General features: G+C 41.6%; 1 pseudogene; it reads right to left on the reverse strand.

The window, feature by feature from the left end:
• Positions 1-3,051: 3,051 nt before the first annotated feature.
• On the reverse strand, positions 3,052-14,259 carry LOC141999326 (macrophage migration inhibitory factor-like; annotated as a pseudogene).
• Between the last annotated feature and the right edge of the window lie 1,801 nt (positions 14,260-16,060).

The raw sequence follows: 16,060 nt of genomic DNA on the forward strand, positions 1-16,060 counted from the left end.
TTGGAATCAGAAGTACACAATCAGGGGGCAGCAGAAACAAAACAAACAAACAAACAAACAAACAAAAAGCAAATACAGTACAGTACTGTCAAACGTAAACTATTAAAAAAAAGGAAAAACAGGATTTTTCTTCTGCATCGTAAAGTTTCAAAGCTGTATGTCAATGTTCAGTTGTCAACTTTTGAAAGAACCACCATAACGTTTTTTTCAGAGCTACGAACATTTCAGAGTTATGAACAACCGCCATTCCTGAGATGTTTGTAAATCTGAGGTTCTACTGTATTTTATCATTAAAATAATAATGACCATCTTGGGAAGGAATGGGTCAAAGAAATAAAGATGCTGGGATCTCAGATAATTTGAATTTGTACAAATAAAAATGAATCAGGCTCAAAGCTCTCATGACGTGGGATGGCTGCTGTGGGCAGACTGCACCCAGCGTTTTTTTTGAAAATGTAAGGCAGACAGTTGGGTCCAGGTCCTCAAAAGGATTTAGGCACCGAACTTCCATTCTAATCTTTATTGTCCTTGGACATTGCTCAATTGGTGAAAAGGGGAGGGGAAACAGTTTGTCCATTTACGGTCTCCGCACATTCCAAATCCTGGGATCTGATATTGGCCTCTTGTAGCAGATGTGACCATAGTTTCTAGTAAGTAGCTAACTGCCTTGCTACAACTATGTTTTTTGGTGTAAGTACAATTTTGGACACACTTTTGCTAATACAGATACAGGGAGGGTTTGTAGCGCAACCCTACTCTTCAGTTTAAGTGTGCAGAGTGATTCTAAGAAAGGGCAGTAAGGCCAAATCTAAAGGGGGCTGGGAGCCACATTATTCAGACTATTTTGGTAATACAATTTAAAATCAGTTCAAGCTAATTCTGTTTAAACTGTGTTAGACTGGCCAGCATGAACAGGCCAAAAGCATGTCTAAATTTAGTTTAGAAGCTGTGTTCTAGCCCAGATTTCTACCTGAGCTAGAACACAGTTTCTAAATTCATTTTTTAACTTCTCCACACTGGCTGACTTGACTAAACCGTGTTTAAAGGAACACTCTTATATTAAAACATATTTTTAGGAAGCACATTTCCTTATGTATTGTCACAGGGTAGCTGGTCAGAGCTCAGTCTACCTAGAACTGACGTCTTTAAGGAGAACGAGCCAATCTTGGCCCACCTGCCAATTAATTGCCTAGGTGGGTGGTTGGAAGCTAATTTTTTTAATGAGCACCTGGAGCTGATAAATGGCTACTACAGTGCAGGTGAAGAATACTCCTACAGTGAGTGAAGCCTTTTAAGGAAAGGAACTGCCTACATAGTTGCAGGAAGCTTTGTTTGTGAGGTGCTATGGGCTGCATGCTATCAGGAGAAGAGCTGTAGAGGGTAGGATGGCCCTGGCTCCAGTGAAGGAATCAGTGTTGAGAGAATACCTACTATGTAAAGAGTCTAGGTGTGGGAAAGGGTGCTATTTAATATGGGGTGGGGAATTACTTGCTCTTTGACTTTTTCTAGGTCTCTATGTTCCCTTATGTCTTCTACTTTTTTCTTGTCCTTCTCCCTGCCTGAAGACTTTGGATGTGGTCATTAGAAATACAAACTTTGCCCCCCCCCCCCCCCCCGCTCCCTGAATCTTTCTTAAATGATGTACCTGATGTGGGACTACCCTGAGACTGAGCTGGAGGCTGCCTCCTAGGGAAGAAGATCTTTGTTATGCAGTCTGTTAATATCTGAGAGCCTCAGAAGTGGGGGAGGGCTTGGTTGACATGTAAAAGCCTTGGCTAAGCTTATTGATAACTGAGTTGGGGGAAAAACTATGGTAGAGTATCCACAGTGCTGGAAGGATGTTTGTGTTGGAGGGAAGGGGGATGATGGCCTGTGCCTTTTATATATAATATAATTAATACTTTAGATCAAGACCTGAGTCAGCTTAAAATGACTGACTCATTACTTTTATGCTGTTTACATCTGGTATTTTTCTTCATGAACATGGAAAGTAGACTAGCTGGGATGACTTGTTTGTAGTGCCAGAGACCCTGAAATACTGCCATGTTTGGAAGCTGGTGCTAAAGGGGGATGATTATTTGTTTAAAGAAAACTTCCACTGGAAAAGCTCTCATGATGGAACCCAATGTTTTGTGCTTGTTTGGGTAAAACCAGTCTTCAGCTCCTATACTGATGAATATGAAACTTTAGATGGTTTCAGGCAGGAGACAAGTTTATTGGTGATAAATTCAATTTCCCAGCAACCCTCCACCACAGCTGTCAAATATGTAGTTCTTTAAAGGCTAACTGGCTGCATGTTCAGCTAAACAAAGCTAGGAAGTCCATTTACAATCTGGTGACTGTGGTAATGTTGCACAAACATTGACCAACTTCCTCTGGCTTTATGTTTGTGGCTTAAAAAAACAAATGCCTACATTTTGGGCCAAATTGGACCAGTCAGTTTCTTTAACCTGAATTAACTGGTTTTTGGCCAACTGTAAATGGAGTTCTATGGCCCAATCCTGTACTCCTTCCTCAGATAAAACTACTGTTGAAGTCTGACTGTAAGCTATCCTTTTAAAATTGGCTTGAGAATTAAGTGCCTGGTGCAGATTAGCTAAACTTTGGCTAGACTTCTGTTGCCATCTAATCAGGCATTTAGTGCTGTGCTTGCCTCTGTGGCTTTGTCTAGGCAATGAAAACTCAAATTTCCCTCCAATATTAGCAGCTTGTATAGACAGGTTGCTGCTGACATTTAATAAGTCAACTAATCCTGCTCAGAGCAAGTCTAATGTACAATTAAGAAGTATCTCTCATACAGATCAACAGAAAGCGTGTCCATCTTCCCATGTCTCTGAAAAGTAATAAGACACTCTGCACTTTTTCTAAGTCTCTGCTTTTCTTTTACAGGTGTGGTGCAGAAGAATGTTAAAGCAGCAACAGGTAAGCATGCTTCTAAGGAATCGTGATCCTTGAATTTGCGCATACAATGCAGAAAGTATGACATGAGCACTAATCTCAGAACTCAGTAAATGCTGGTCCACGAATAACCTGTTACTTTATGTAGGTGCCTTAAGCAAAGGTGGTACGGTTCCAGCCTACGTTGGCAGCACTCATATCAAAGTAGCTGATGTAGATTCTGAAAGAGAAGAGATGCTGAGAACAAAGCTCTGCAAACTGTTTCACTTAGTGAAACTAACAGTGTCAAATATCCCTGTAATCCTGAAGCCTTCTCCAGATTTTACTATCTGAATTACATGTTCCTTAAACTGTCAAGCATCTGCAAAAGCTTAATGTAGTCTCCCTATCTTCCTGTCAATTTGTACATATTATTTCAACTTACCTTAAATTATTTACTCTTAAATAAATTGTCATGTCCAGTTTGGGCCTACGTACAGGAAGAGCAACAAATGCTGCTTTTTCTTTTGTAAAAATTCTGATGGAAACAGGTTGGTTTGGTTTTTTTTTTTTTTGAAACAAAACATTCCTCTGCAGTTTGTTTGCATCCCAGATTCTGCATTGAAAATTCAAGTGCATGACAACCTGAAAGTGAAATAAATAACTAGCAAGTGATACTGATTAGTACAATGTTGCATTCTGGAAGACCAGATGTGAAAAGCAAACAGTAGTGGAAAGTTACTTATTTGTCAAACCTTTATTTTTAAAAAATATGGTTTCTAAGCTGACAGGATTTTAACTTTTTTCTTCAGTTTCTGTTCTTGTAGCGTCAATTTTATTCTCTAGTAGTTAGTCAAGTTGTTATCTAATCAGCTGGCCATGGTCACACACTAACTGAACCTGAGATGTTCAGCACCAGAATCTCCTGCCATTTGTGCTGAAGGGGTTATCCCCTTCCTATTATGACAATTGGCAATACAGAGTTTAAATTTTGTGTTTTACTGTCTTCAAACAGGTTGTTCAAAAAAGTTAATGCAAAGAGCTATGTAATTTGGGGTTAGTAGTTTAAACAGATATGGAGACACCAAATCAGGCACGCTGTAGTACAGGCTCACCTGTCTGCAGGCATTTTCAGATGTATGTTCAGCAGGTCACAGCAGCTTGGAATAGTCCTTGTTCTCCTGGTCTCCTATCTTGCCAATGCTGTAGAGAAAGCACATGGCGCAGGGGTCTTTGGAGCCATGGAAGGACAGCAGCTGATCAGAGATCTGTAGTGCTAGATACTGTAAGAAGAAAAAGATTGCTTTTCTTTGTGATGGGGGGGTGGGGGGGGGGAGATTTTCAAAGGCACAAATTACACTTGAGTGCCTAAATCCCATTGACAGTTAATGGCAGTTTGTATTGCAATATGTTTGTGCCTTGTGTCCCTTGTATACTCGCTCTTCACCCTAGCTTGTTGTTACCTTCTTCGGTGCATTCAATACAAGTGAGGAGTTGCTACCCCTTGCCCTGTAACCTCAAGTGCCTTGCTGCTGTGGTTCCTCTGCCTGGGTCACCCACCCTCAGCAACAAGGATGCACTGTCTATATAGTGGGCAACCCTGGTCCAATGCTTTGGATCCTGGCGCCTGCCTGCAATCTCTGACTTCCACTGGCTTCTACCAGCCTTGGTTAACAACTGGTATGGTGATTCCACACACACAGCCATGAATTTTCCCAAAAACCTGTTTTGATTGTTCCAGGACTGGACAGAGGGATATTAAGGTTTGCTGCCCTTTTAAGGAGTCAGTATCCAATAGCTAGCTACTTTAACTGGAGTTAGCTAACTGTTCAGTTTAAATATCACACTTTTGATTAAAAACAAAATGAGTTTCATAACACATGATTTTAAATGAATTCAAATGAGTTAGAAATGGTTACCTGCAAATAAAAGTGAAACCACCCATCTAAAATGTAATCTAGCAAGTTTTGGTTCAAGGCTTTAAGATGGCCTTACTCACCCCCAGTTTTCTATTAAGAGGGGGACTGACTCTTCCTTGGTCAGGATCTTGCCCAGATGCCCAAGGGGTTTAGGTGAAATAACTTGGGGTTCTCTATATAGTCTAAGGAATCCTCAAAGTGGATTATTCTGAAGGGTTTCCTGCTCCTCCCCTCCCCCTGCAAGTAAAGCTCATTTGAACTGTGAGGTAGGTGACAGATCATAGAGCTTCCTTCACCACCAGATTCCTCATTTCCCCCACTTGATGGCAGGAAACAAAACTTGTCAGCAATCTCCTCCCTCTGCTATCTTGAGGACCCTGTTTACTAATTAATGTAAATTGAGGTAAAATTACTTTGGTTAGGATAGGCTTGTTTAACAGCTTTTGCCTACCTTGGCAGGGCTGTCTGGTTTTGACCATATGCTAATGACATCATACGGGGGACTTTATTACTTAAATATTGCTACATCTATTTCACCATGATATTAGTGACAAGTAAATCTAGTTTTCAAATGATTCCTCAAAGTGTACTTTGTACAACGGTTACAGTAGTGTGTAGGGTGTGACTACATGGGGTGCTTATGATGTTGTACTCCATATGTTTATGGAAATATGCTTATGAGTGAATAATGTAACTCAAATATGCTTTATGCAAAAAGTCTCTTGTAAGGTATCCTTACAAAGCTTATCTACTGAGTGTTCATCCTATTTGTATGTATCATTCTTGTATCTAAAACTAGAAATATGAAGTATTACTCTGAGGTCCTATTGTAATCATGCAAAGTGTGGGCCATTAATGGTTTAGAATCTTGATGGCTCCCAGTGAGTAAGACAATTGGTTGTAAATGGCTCTGTTTATCTGTAATCCTTCCTGTGTTAGTTCTTGTGAGTCAGAGCAGGAAGAATGGAGGCTGGGGTCTCACAGTATGTCTGACCATGTCACCTGGTACTGGAATCCATCTTAAACCTGGTGCTTCCCCATTTAGAAAGAGGGGAGGGGACCCAGAGAGACAAGATTCCCACCTTGTGCCAAAGCTATAAAAGGGGGTGGAACAGAACAAAGGGGGATGCCAGTCATGAGAAATCCCCTAGTTACCACCTGAGCTGGAACTAATGGACTGTACCAGGGGAAAGGATTGGGCCCAGACTAGGAAGGAGTCTAGTCTGCAAAAGAAGCTTATTGGAACATCTGAGTGAGATTACCTGTATTCAGTTTCTTAATGTATTAGGCTTAGACTTGTGTGTTTTTTTTTTTTTGCTTGGTAACTTATTTTGTTCTGTCATTACTTGAAACCACTTAAATCCTACTTTTTATACTTTGATTTTTATTAACCCAGAGTAAGTGATTGATACCTGGGGGAGCAAACAGCTGTGTATATCTCTCAGCGTTATAGAGGGTGGACCATTTAAGTTTCTGTATAAAGCTTATACAGGGTTAACTGATTTATTTGGGGTTTGGATCCCATTGGGAGCTGGGTGTCTGGGTGCTGGAGACAGGAGTACTTGCTCAGCTGTTTTCAGTTAAGTCTGCAGCTTTGGGGGTGTGGTTCAGACCTGGGTTTGTGTTGCAGCAGGCTAGCGTGTCTGGCTCAACAAGACAGGGTTCTGGAGTCCTAAGCTGGTGCAAAAAAAAAAAAAAGGGCTTAGAGGTAATTTCAGCACATCAGGTGACAGTCCCAAGGGGGTCTCTGTGCCCAAACCCATCACAGTGCTTTTGGACACACTTGTGCCATACAAAACTTCTAAAGATAGTGCTGCTAATCACCCAACTAGACAGTTATTAATAAGCCAGGGATGCTTCTAGCATGTAGCATTTGGGCCGGGTGATGCTACCTTCATTACTCCCTCTATTGTAGAACTCTTTTTTCTTAGAAAGCATGACACTAAGGTTGTGGGGTGCATTGCAGCAGCTGTTGTCCTTGTGAGTATTAAGTTATAGGTGGTAGCATAGTTCCCTTGCTCTCCTGCCCCGCATATGGGGCATCTCTTCCTCTGCACCCACATAACTCTGCCTAAAGAATACACAACTTGGTGCGGTGGATTTTGATTACATGTAAGAATAATCAGGATTAGTTTCCTAATAGAGGGAAATGGGTGGCACTAAACTCGGCCGTTTGTTGCCTCCAAGGAGCAGGTGTCCATTAGACCAGCCATGAAAATAACACCTTGGTAACAAGAATTAGGGAAGGAGGGAGAGTGCCAGTTATTTACACACACTCTGATTATAGCATCAGTATAGTGGGAGGTTTGTAAGGGGGAATTAGCCAAAATGATCTTAAGTGTTTAAATATAAAAAGGAGCTGAGCTGCTACAAACCCAATGAGCAGCCATCCCTTGTGCATATGTGAGATACTATTGTCAAATGGGGGTGCTTAGAGAGGCAGGCCAACAATGCTTACATTAGCACTTAAATTCACACTTTCATTTTACTCAGATGACAGTCACTCCTGTGCAGAGAGGCAACACAAACCTAGTGTACTAAAGCCCTCAGAATAGGGTTTAAATCCTATTTAAGTGGTACGGAGGCATGTCTGCCATCTACAGTGGGATGAATTTCAGGAGGGATTTTCAAAAAAGTTTTGTGTTGGTTGTCAACTTTGCTCCCATTGAACTTAATGGGAGCAGTGCCAGACCAATACTAAGTACCCCTGAAAATCCCACCTGGAAACTTGAGCACTGAAGTGTGGGCTGTGGATGTCACTTAAGCACACACTTGTGAAAAGGACTCCTGGAGCATTAGGGTGCTGATAACCCCCTCTCAAGAGACATGGAAATCCCTGTGTCAAGGCCTCCACTTTATTCTTAAACTTTGCCTCTGAAACACAGGAGGCACCGACTCCCTTCTCATTCCCCCCCATGATGTCAACAGCAGCAGACTATGAAGTGAAGCATGTGGAATGATAGGGGAGGGTGTAAATCAATTAACCCTACCAAAATAAAATTAGGTCACATCACTTCAGACTAGAATACACCATTCTAAAGACTTTGCTGCTGGGGGAAGCTGCAAAATGTTGTGACATACACACATTGGAACTGTTCTCAAGAAGTCACTAAGGGCTAGATTTCAAAAGGTATTTGGGTACCTAATAACGCAGTTAGGCATTTAATGTGATTTTTCTAAAGTGTCCAGGGCCCAGATCCACAAAGGTATTTTGGTCCCTAACCTGCATTGAAATCCATGGGATTTCAGTGCATAAATAAGTTTGAAGCTCTGGGTGTAGGTGCCTACTTCTATGTCCCCTGACCTGCAGGGTATTTCTGCGTCAAATTCAAATACCTCATCTTGCCTTTAAAGATGCTGCTCCTGCCTACATCTCAACCCTTGTTTCTGCCATTATGTGGGGAATTGGATTGTTATCTTGAAAAGCTTCTGCAAGTGCATCATTCACTTAACAGGCACAGAGAGCTAAAACTTTGTTGTTCTTATAAAATAAAGATGCTCATTAAAAAGAGTAAAGAAACAGTAAGGGTTCAGTTACATATGTTCCTTATTTCCTATTTTTATATACTCAAATGCCCACTCATTTGCTTTTAAAATCAGCACAGAGGAATTGACCTGAGAATATTTATCTGCCTTACACACTTGTCTTTTTTGATTCTGCAGTCAAACTGATAAAACTGCTAAGGAAGGGAAGATGCCCAGAATTTATCTTTTGGCTGTGAAATTGAAAGCTTAATTATGGCCAGTTCTATGCCAACTTTGTTAATTTTCTCATTTCTGATCATACCAGAAACATCAAGGTTGTTTCTCTAGTATGTCTGTGCAAGAACAATAGCTCCCCATGAGCAAAGTGTTAACGGGTGATCTTTCCCTATCCCCTTGCACAGGAGCTCAGTAGAAGTGTGGCTGCTTGGGAGACTGGGGAGTAAAAGGTCAGGAGGGTGATCAAGTTCCAGGCTGAGCTTCAAGCTACCCCAGGAGCCCTGTGCATGGAAGTTGTTCTGTTTTGTAATTAAACTTTTTTTTCTTATGAATATCTCATGAGGTAGAGAGTCTGACTGCATGTTGTTCAACTGAGTCATTCTGCCAATTCATAGTAGCAGAGTCAATAGTATGCCCTGACACTATTGACTTGAAAGGATGTCTCCCCCCCCACCCCATAAATTAGTTTATTAAAATTTAGTAGACAAAGAACCACTGCATAAATAAAAATCTGGTGCAATCTTCTTTCCAACATGTTTTACAGAAAAAAGTTCTTAAATTTTGAAACAGATGGGGGGTATTTCAGGATTTTAAAAGTCCTGCAACTGATTTAAAGGACAAAAAGTTCTAATGGTGAAAAAATACATGCATTATAATTAAAGAAATGCAATTAAATTGTTCTGTTTCTCAGTCTTTGTAATTAGAGTTCATGCTTGAAGTATCACAACCAGCCAATTACTGTGCACAAAAATAAGAATAGAGAAAGTACACAACTATTCAAAGCTTAAGAGAACTAGACACCGTGCAGGTTTTCAGGACACAACCTGAATGAGTATCTCATATACAATTAATATCAGCAATCACATTGCAAGTTTTAAGGATACAAATTCTCATTCTATTTAATGGACTTCTAGCTAGAGTGGTGGGAAAGAGAATCTGCAGAGAAAACATTACAAGAGTGACCATGCTGTGTACTCTGGTTTAAGCAGTAGGAATGGAGAAGAAAAGACTGGCTTTAGTGGTGATAAAGGGAAAGTGGCAGGACTTACCAAAAGCCTGAATGTGGAAGAAAGATAGGAGAACTTGAAAATTATACTGACATCATGACCGCAGGCGAGGGAGAGAAAAGTGTTCAATTGTAAGAGAAAAGGACAAGGTCTGGGAGGAAGACATAGGTAGTCTGGAATATAGTGAGCAGATTCCCAGTGTAATGTCATTGCCTTGCCTGGCTTTACACCTGGCATGAATTTGGCTCATTGAATGGACTCAACTGTGTCTATCAGAGAGTGAAGTTAATATCGTATTTCCAATGGTACTGTGGTAGCGAGACATGAGGTTGGCTTGTTCAACTGATTTTGAAAAGAACTGATTCTTAGAAAGGAAGGTGAGACTAGTGGAAAATGAGCTACAGGTAGGAATTAGTCCATCACAGCAGAAGGTCCCACACCTAGTGATGATAGGTAATCTAATCATCATTACAAAAGTAGTGTTAGAATGCTCAATTTCAATTACGAGTATCAAAATCCTGGTCAAGAACATCTCAAACACACTACTACACGGGGTGGTGTAGCATTATCTAACCCCAATTATACCGACAGCATTCTGAGGGAATCCTATCTTGCAAGCTCTGGCATCTTTCTTCTATTGTTTGAAGATAGCTTCCTAAAATGGAATAGCAAATCCAGTTTTCTAAAATGCTCCTCTACTAATGAGAAGGTGGTACAGTACTGGACCAAGCTGTGTGTTGTTCATGAAAGCTGCTGCTGCTTTAGGGACTGGAGAGGGTAGAGCATGTTTTAAAATTGTATTCAATAAAGATTAAATTTATGGAAATGTTTTAGACCTTTCACTTGCATACTAATATGGAGGATAGTGCCACCAACTAGTTTGGAGTGATGAATACAGTCTACTCTGACCTGAAAAAGTTGAGAATGCCACCAACCAATTTTGTAGCCATTTCTTTAAATTCAATAAACAGGCAACTTTTGCCTTGCTTTTCATATAAACTTCTCTAACAGTCTTTCAGTCAACATCTGCTGCAATTCCCAGCAGCTTTTTGGTGTTAGTGAAGAAAACAGATCCTTGCAAAAGCTCTTGGGAGCAATAGCTGTTTTAGTACCTTGATGTCAGTACTGCAGTCATGGATCTTTGTCGGCTAAAAAGTCCCCATTGGTTTGGTAATGAGGCAAGCAGAGTGTAGTTTGGTACTGGGTACTCCAATCACTTCTAATAGGACATAACCAGAAAGCTTGTAATGGGACACACTATGCTCTTTTTTTACCTTCACTAAAACTCAAACAATGATTGCCTTTGATGACTTGTACTTACTATCTAGCAGGTCAGCTTTGGTTGGAGGCAGCAAGAATGTAGATGCTAGTGTCTCCTTTTTTCTGTTACTGCTTGATGGTGCTTCCAAAGAAGCTGTGTTTATGCAAGAATCTTGCATAATTGCCAAGGGTTTGGCGGATTCTCCATCCCTGGCAGTTTTAAAATCAAGATTGGATTTCTTTTTTTTTAAAAAAGAGATGCCCTAGTTGGAAAGGAATTATTTTGGGAAAGTTCTAGTACTTTTTAGTTATATGGGAGGTCATACTAGATCAGAGGTGGGCAAACTGTGGCCCGCGGGACCATCCTGCCTGGCCCCTGAGCTCCTGGCCCGGGAGGCTGTCTTCCCCCCCTTCCCTGCAGCCACGCCACCGCACGGCACAGTGCTCTGGGGCTGCAGAGTCCGTCCTGACCCAGTGCTCTGTGCTGCACGGCACAGCTACCTGTCCTGGTGCAGCTGCGCTGCCAGCCAGCGCTGCTCCAGGCAGCGCGGTAACGGGGCAGGGCAGGTTGGATAGAGGGCAGGGGAGTTCGGGGGGATGGTCAGGGCCGTGGATAGGGGTTGGGGTGGTCAGAGGGCGGGGAACGGATGTTGAATGGGGGCAGTCAGGGGCATGGGGCAGTCAGGGAGAAGGGGTGGTTGGATGGGGCAGGGGTCCTGGGGGGGCAGTTAGGAAGGAGGTGGGGGTTGGATGGGGCAGTTAGGGGCAGGGGGTCCAGGGACAGTCAGCAGACCAAGAGCAGGGGCAGGGATCCGGGGGGGGGGGGGGGCCGCGGCCAGCAGGGAACGGGGGGGGGGGGTTGGATGGGGCAGGAGTCCCGCCGGGCTATGCCTGGCTGTTTGGGGAGGCACAGCCTCCCCTAACCGGCCCTCCATACAATTTCAGAAACCCGATGGAGGCCCTCAGGCCAAAAAGTTTGCCCTGCCCCTGCACTAGATAATCAGAGTGGTCCCTTCTGGCCTTGCAGTCTTAAGAATCTATGCAAAGCAGAAGCTTGATGGACTGTGTTATTTGATACTAATAACAATGGTTAAAAACTTGAGCAGGTCAGATAAAGAGACATATCTGTGAATAATTGAGACGTGCCCAACTTCACAGCAAATATTGTTTACCATGAATTCAAACATTAGTAAAAACTTACACAGCACTGATTCTAACCGTGAAACTTCCGATCAAGTGCTGTAAGCATGTACTTCACCTCTGTTCCTCTCCCCCGCAGTGGCTACCTGTGCTTCAACCATCAGTCCTTACCCAACCAATTGTGTGGAAATGCAAGAGAATCCGTATAACCCTGACCTCGGATTCCTGAACACTGCTGCTTCACATGGAAACACCTAAGGCAGAGGTTGGCTGTACTGCATTGTACAGCAGGCAGTTCCTTTTCCACATTGAAAATAGTTTGGTTTTTTTAAGTATTCAGTATAAAGAAGAGCTGCTTCTGGAAAGAGGAGCATGTTTATACAAAAAGCAGTTTTGCATTACTATTTCAGTTGTGTTTGAATAACACTTCTTTTCCCAACACCCTTCATACCACATTTGTGATCCGAGTAGGTGGCTATGGAAAGCCACATCTCAGTATGAGGCCCTGGCTGAGATATTAAAGTTGGTGGTTCTTTAAACGTGACCTCCCATGTAGAGCAGTGCAAACTCTACCAGAGACTTGGGTCCTGAAACTCAGGCTGGCTTTTCTCTTTCTTGTACATTATCACCAGAAATAAAGATACTAGAGGCCATGGTTTAGTACCTCATTGACACCTCTGCAAAATCCATCACCTTTTAGCGTGGTTGTACATGAGAAATGGAAATCAGAATCTGAAGGCAATAGGGTTGCACTTGTGTAATTGAGTTGCAACATTTGACTTGAAGTATCTTAGCGCTGGGATGTGTGAGAAGGAGAGCTCAGTTTGACTCGAAGTCCAAGTTGAGTTTGCTGGGCTGTTAGTTGGAAAAATGACTGAATTTAGCAAATCTCACATGGAGTCACACGCACTGAATATTAGCCCCATGATTCCATTGTTACAAAGTCACTTTTCAGGGAAAAGCTAAACTTTAATCTGAAAGCTGACATTTAACATGTTTAATTGCCTATTTATATTTAGATCATATTTCTTGTTTCCCCATCCTTTTTTGACATTACTGAAATAAGCGTCTTACCCCTCTTCCAAATCAGGACATTATTCAAGTAGGTGTTTTATATTGCTTTTTCAGTTGACATTTACATGCTAGTTTTAGTCCCAAACTAAATTTTCTTTAACTCTTAGTCTCAAACTAAATCAGTTTGTGTTATAAAAATGTGAAAAGGATGTTTGCGTGTTCTAAGAAACATTAAATGCTGTTTTTCCTGCTCAGTTAACTGAAAAATGGTTTCTCTTTAAAACTTTAGATTTGCCATGGACTTAATCCTAGAAAGTGGAGAAATGCTTCTGCAAATATTGGCTTAAATCTAGCCCTGATGTACAACAGGTTCAGCTCCATGTTTGCACCCACTTACACCACAACTGATTTTGGTCTTTTTGGTTTAGAAATAATAGATGTGTTTTGAAAATATTGCTGGAAAAATCACATTCAGAAAGCCCATTGATACATTCAGAAAATTGCAGTGAGTATGCACCTGGAACTTCACACAGTGGGCTGTCAGATGTGACTAATTCTTATCAAGCCAAGATGAGAATCTAGCCCATGGAAACATATTACATTTATTTCAGTTGTCATCCTATACACATGGAAAGATTCACATAAATACACTGGGCCAAATCCAGAATTAGTAGGGACAATTCTGTTGATTTCAACGGTGGCATATAAGTTGATTTGATTTACACATTGGAGTCCATTTATTTGACTTTGCAGACAGTCAATTTTTCTTGATTAAAAACAAATTCAATGCAAAATTTCAGGTCAGTGCAACATAATGGTTGAGCATTTAATGCCAAAAGGTCAGGAAAGTCCATGGCAGAATTGGGACTACAAACCAGATCTCAGGACTTCATATGCAGTATGTATATTGGTTGTAGAAAAACCTACATTAAAAGGGAACTTGAACACAAAGTCAGGAAGTTGTTATGGTTTCCACATCAAGGGAATTATTCTCTTTTCTTATGAGTCATCTTAAATGTTATACACAGGCTGTTCAGGCCCAGAATTATTTTAGGGGTGTGTGTGTTTGCACGCGCAAATAGAAGGTTCTAAATACTGTTAAATTTTTCAGGAATTCAGTGAAGTAACAATAGATGTATTTCCATGTATTCTTTTCTGGATTAAGACCTTAGCATATACTATATTGTGCCTAGATTATAAATACAGTAATTGTTTGAACCTTTTCTGCTTACCTGTGCAGGTTTGCCCAATGCTTTTGGTAGTTGATGGGTGAGCTCTTCTATCAAGCAATCTGGCACTTTATCCTTGCTCACATTTGTGTTAATAATGAATTTAGGCATCTTTTGATTACAAAGAGCCTTTTTCTAGCCTTTGTTAAAATCCTCACTGAAACTACTACTCCCTGTGCTGTTTCACAGTATACCTGTTATGCTGCTCGCTCTCCTATAAAAAGCCCCACAAATGCATAATAATTAATTAGGATCTCCTGATAGTCAGCAGTTCCCGCCCCACCGCCCACTCAGGCTCACCTGTTGGGGTTAGTAGAGGGGAAAGAGGCTGGCTAAGCCACCTGCTGGCCTTAATGTTAATGCAAGTAGGAACTGTAAATATATTACAGTGGGGAAAATGTGTATTTTTCACTCATAACAAACAGATAGATTTTGTTTAATGTTTAAACAATAATTCATTTTTGGATACAGGCCAATCATGAAAAATATTTAAAAAGTGAATGTTTCAGAAAGTTACAAGTATATAAGAATAGGGGGTTATAATGAGAACTGTTTTGCAATGTTAAGTATAACAACAAATGTAGAAACTTTCCATAACTGTGTGTTCTGGGAGCCCTTTACATGGAATAGAATATGAGAAAATAGCAAATGCTCCTTATGTTATGTGGGCCTGGCCTAAAGTCAGTGGAAAGACTCCTATTAACATCAATGGATTTTAGATCAGGCCTTATGACTTCCTCTTTCACCAGTACTACATTTGCTAAGCTTAAAGAAAAGGACTAGTCTCTGAGTCCTTGTTCTTCATGCTGTATGCTACAAGTGGTCCCACTGTAGTCAACAGGATGAGAAATCAATGTGAATACTCATAGTGTAAGGTACTACACAGCACTGTATGGGTGGAAAAATTGGGCCAGTGTGACTTTTGTCCCTAACAAGGGTTGCTGTCCACTTGAATGTTCACCAATAGGGTTATTGAGGGGGATAGGATATGTGGGCAGGAGGGCATTTGAGGTGAGGTGTGTGTGGTTAGGATACAAGGCAGGTTTTGGGGTCCCAATAGGAGAAAAATTGAATTAATTATTTCCTGAGGAGAAATAATAAGAGTAATGGTGGATCTAGGCCCCTGTAGCCCCTCTGGGCACAAAGGGCCCCCCATTGCCTTCAGTCAGGGCGTAGGGCCTGGAAAAGCCAGCCCTGTGTGTGTGTGTGTGTATGGAGGGGGGGAAGCATACAGCTCTAGTTTCTCCTTATCCCACAGTTTCCTGACTGCTGGCACCCAAAAGGTTCCTCCTACAAGACCAGTGGTGCTTGGTGCCTACTGGGAATCTTTGTGTTGGAGATCAGTAACTTGGCATGGTCTGCAGAAAGCTGGGAGGAGACTGTCTGAAAGTGGGTGGTGTTAGTGCTGCTGTTCTTGGAGCTGCAGAGAGTGTAGCTTGTTGATTCAGCAGCCCTTGATGTTGCTCATAACGAAAGACCGCAGGCTCGGTTTGGTGGCGAAGGCTCAGCCAGGTTTATTTTCGACAAGGCACAGTCCTAGTGCCTGGCTCAGTGGTTACAGGGTATTAACACATGTATGCCTGCAACAAGGTATTAGCTCGCTCAACATGATATCGTCCCCTAGGCCAATACAAAGATGCCCCTCCTTCCACTCTCCTTTCGTATATTGATACAAACAAGTTATGTATTCCATTCCATATGTTAGCTACCCTCCTTGTACCTGCTAGTTCAATCCTCATCTATTATCCTGTCATTTCTTTCTTATTTTACAAGGGATCTGTGTGTTCCTGTACTGTCTAGGAATTTGCTGATGTGGTTACTTGAGAGTTCAGGGTGCAGTGTACCATCCGTTCAGGTCAGGAATGTGCTTACTTGGGTAGCTGATACCTAGTGTGTTAGTATTCTGCCAAGG

The sequence above is a fragment of the Natator depressus genome, chromosome 15, assembly GCF_965152275.1.
Source record: "Natator depressus isolate rNatDep1 chromosome 15, rNatDep2.hap1, whole genome shotgun sequence".
NCBI classification, from domain to species: Eukaryota; Metazoa; Chordata; order Testudines; family Cheloniidae; genus Natator; species Natator depressus.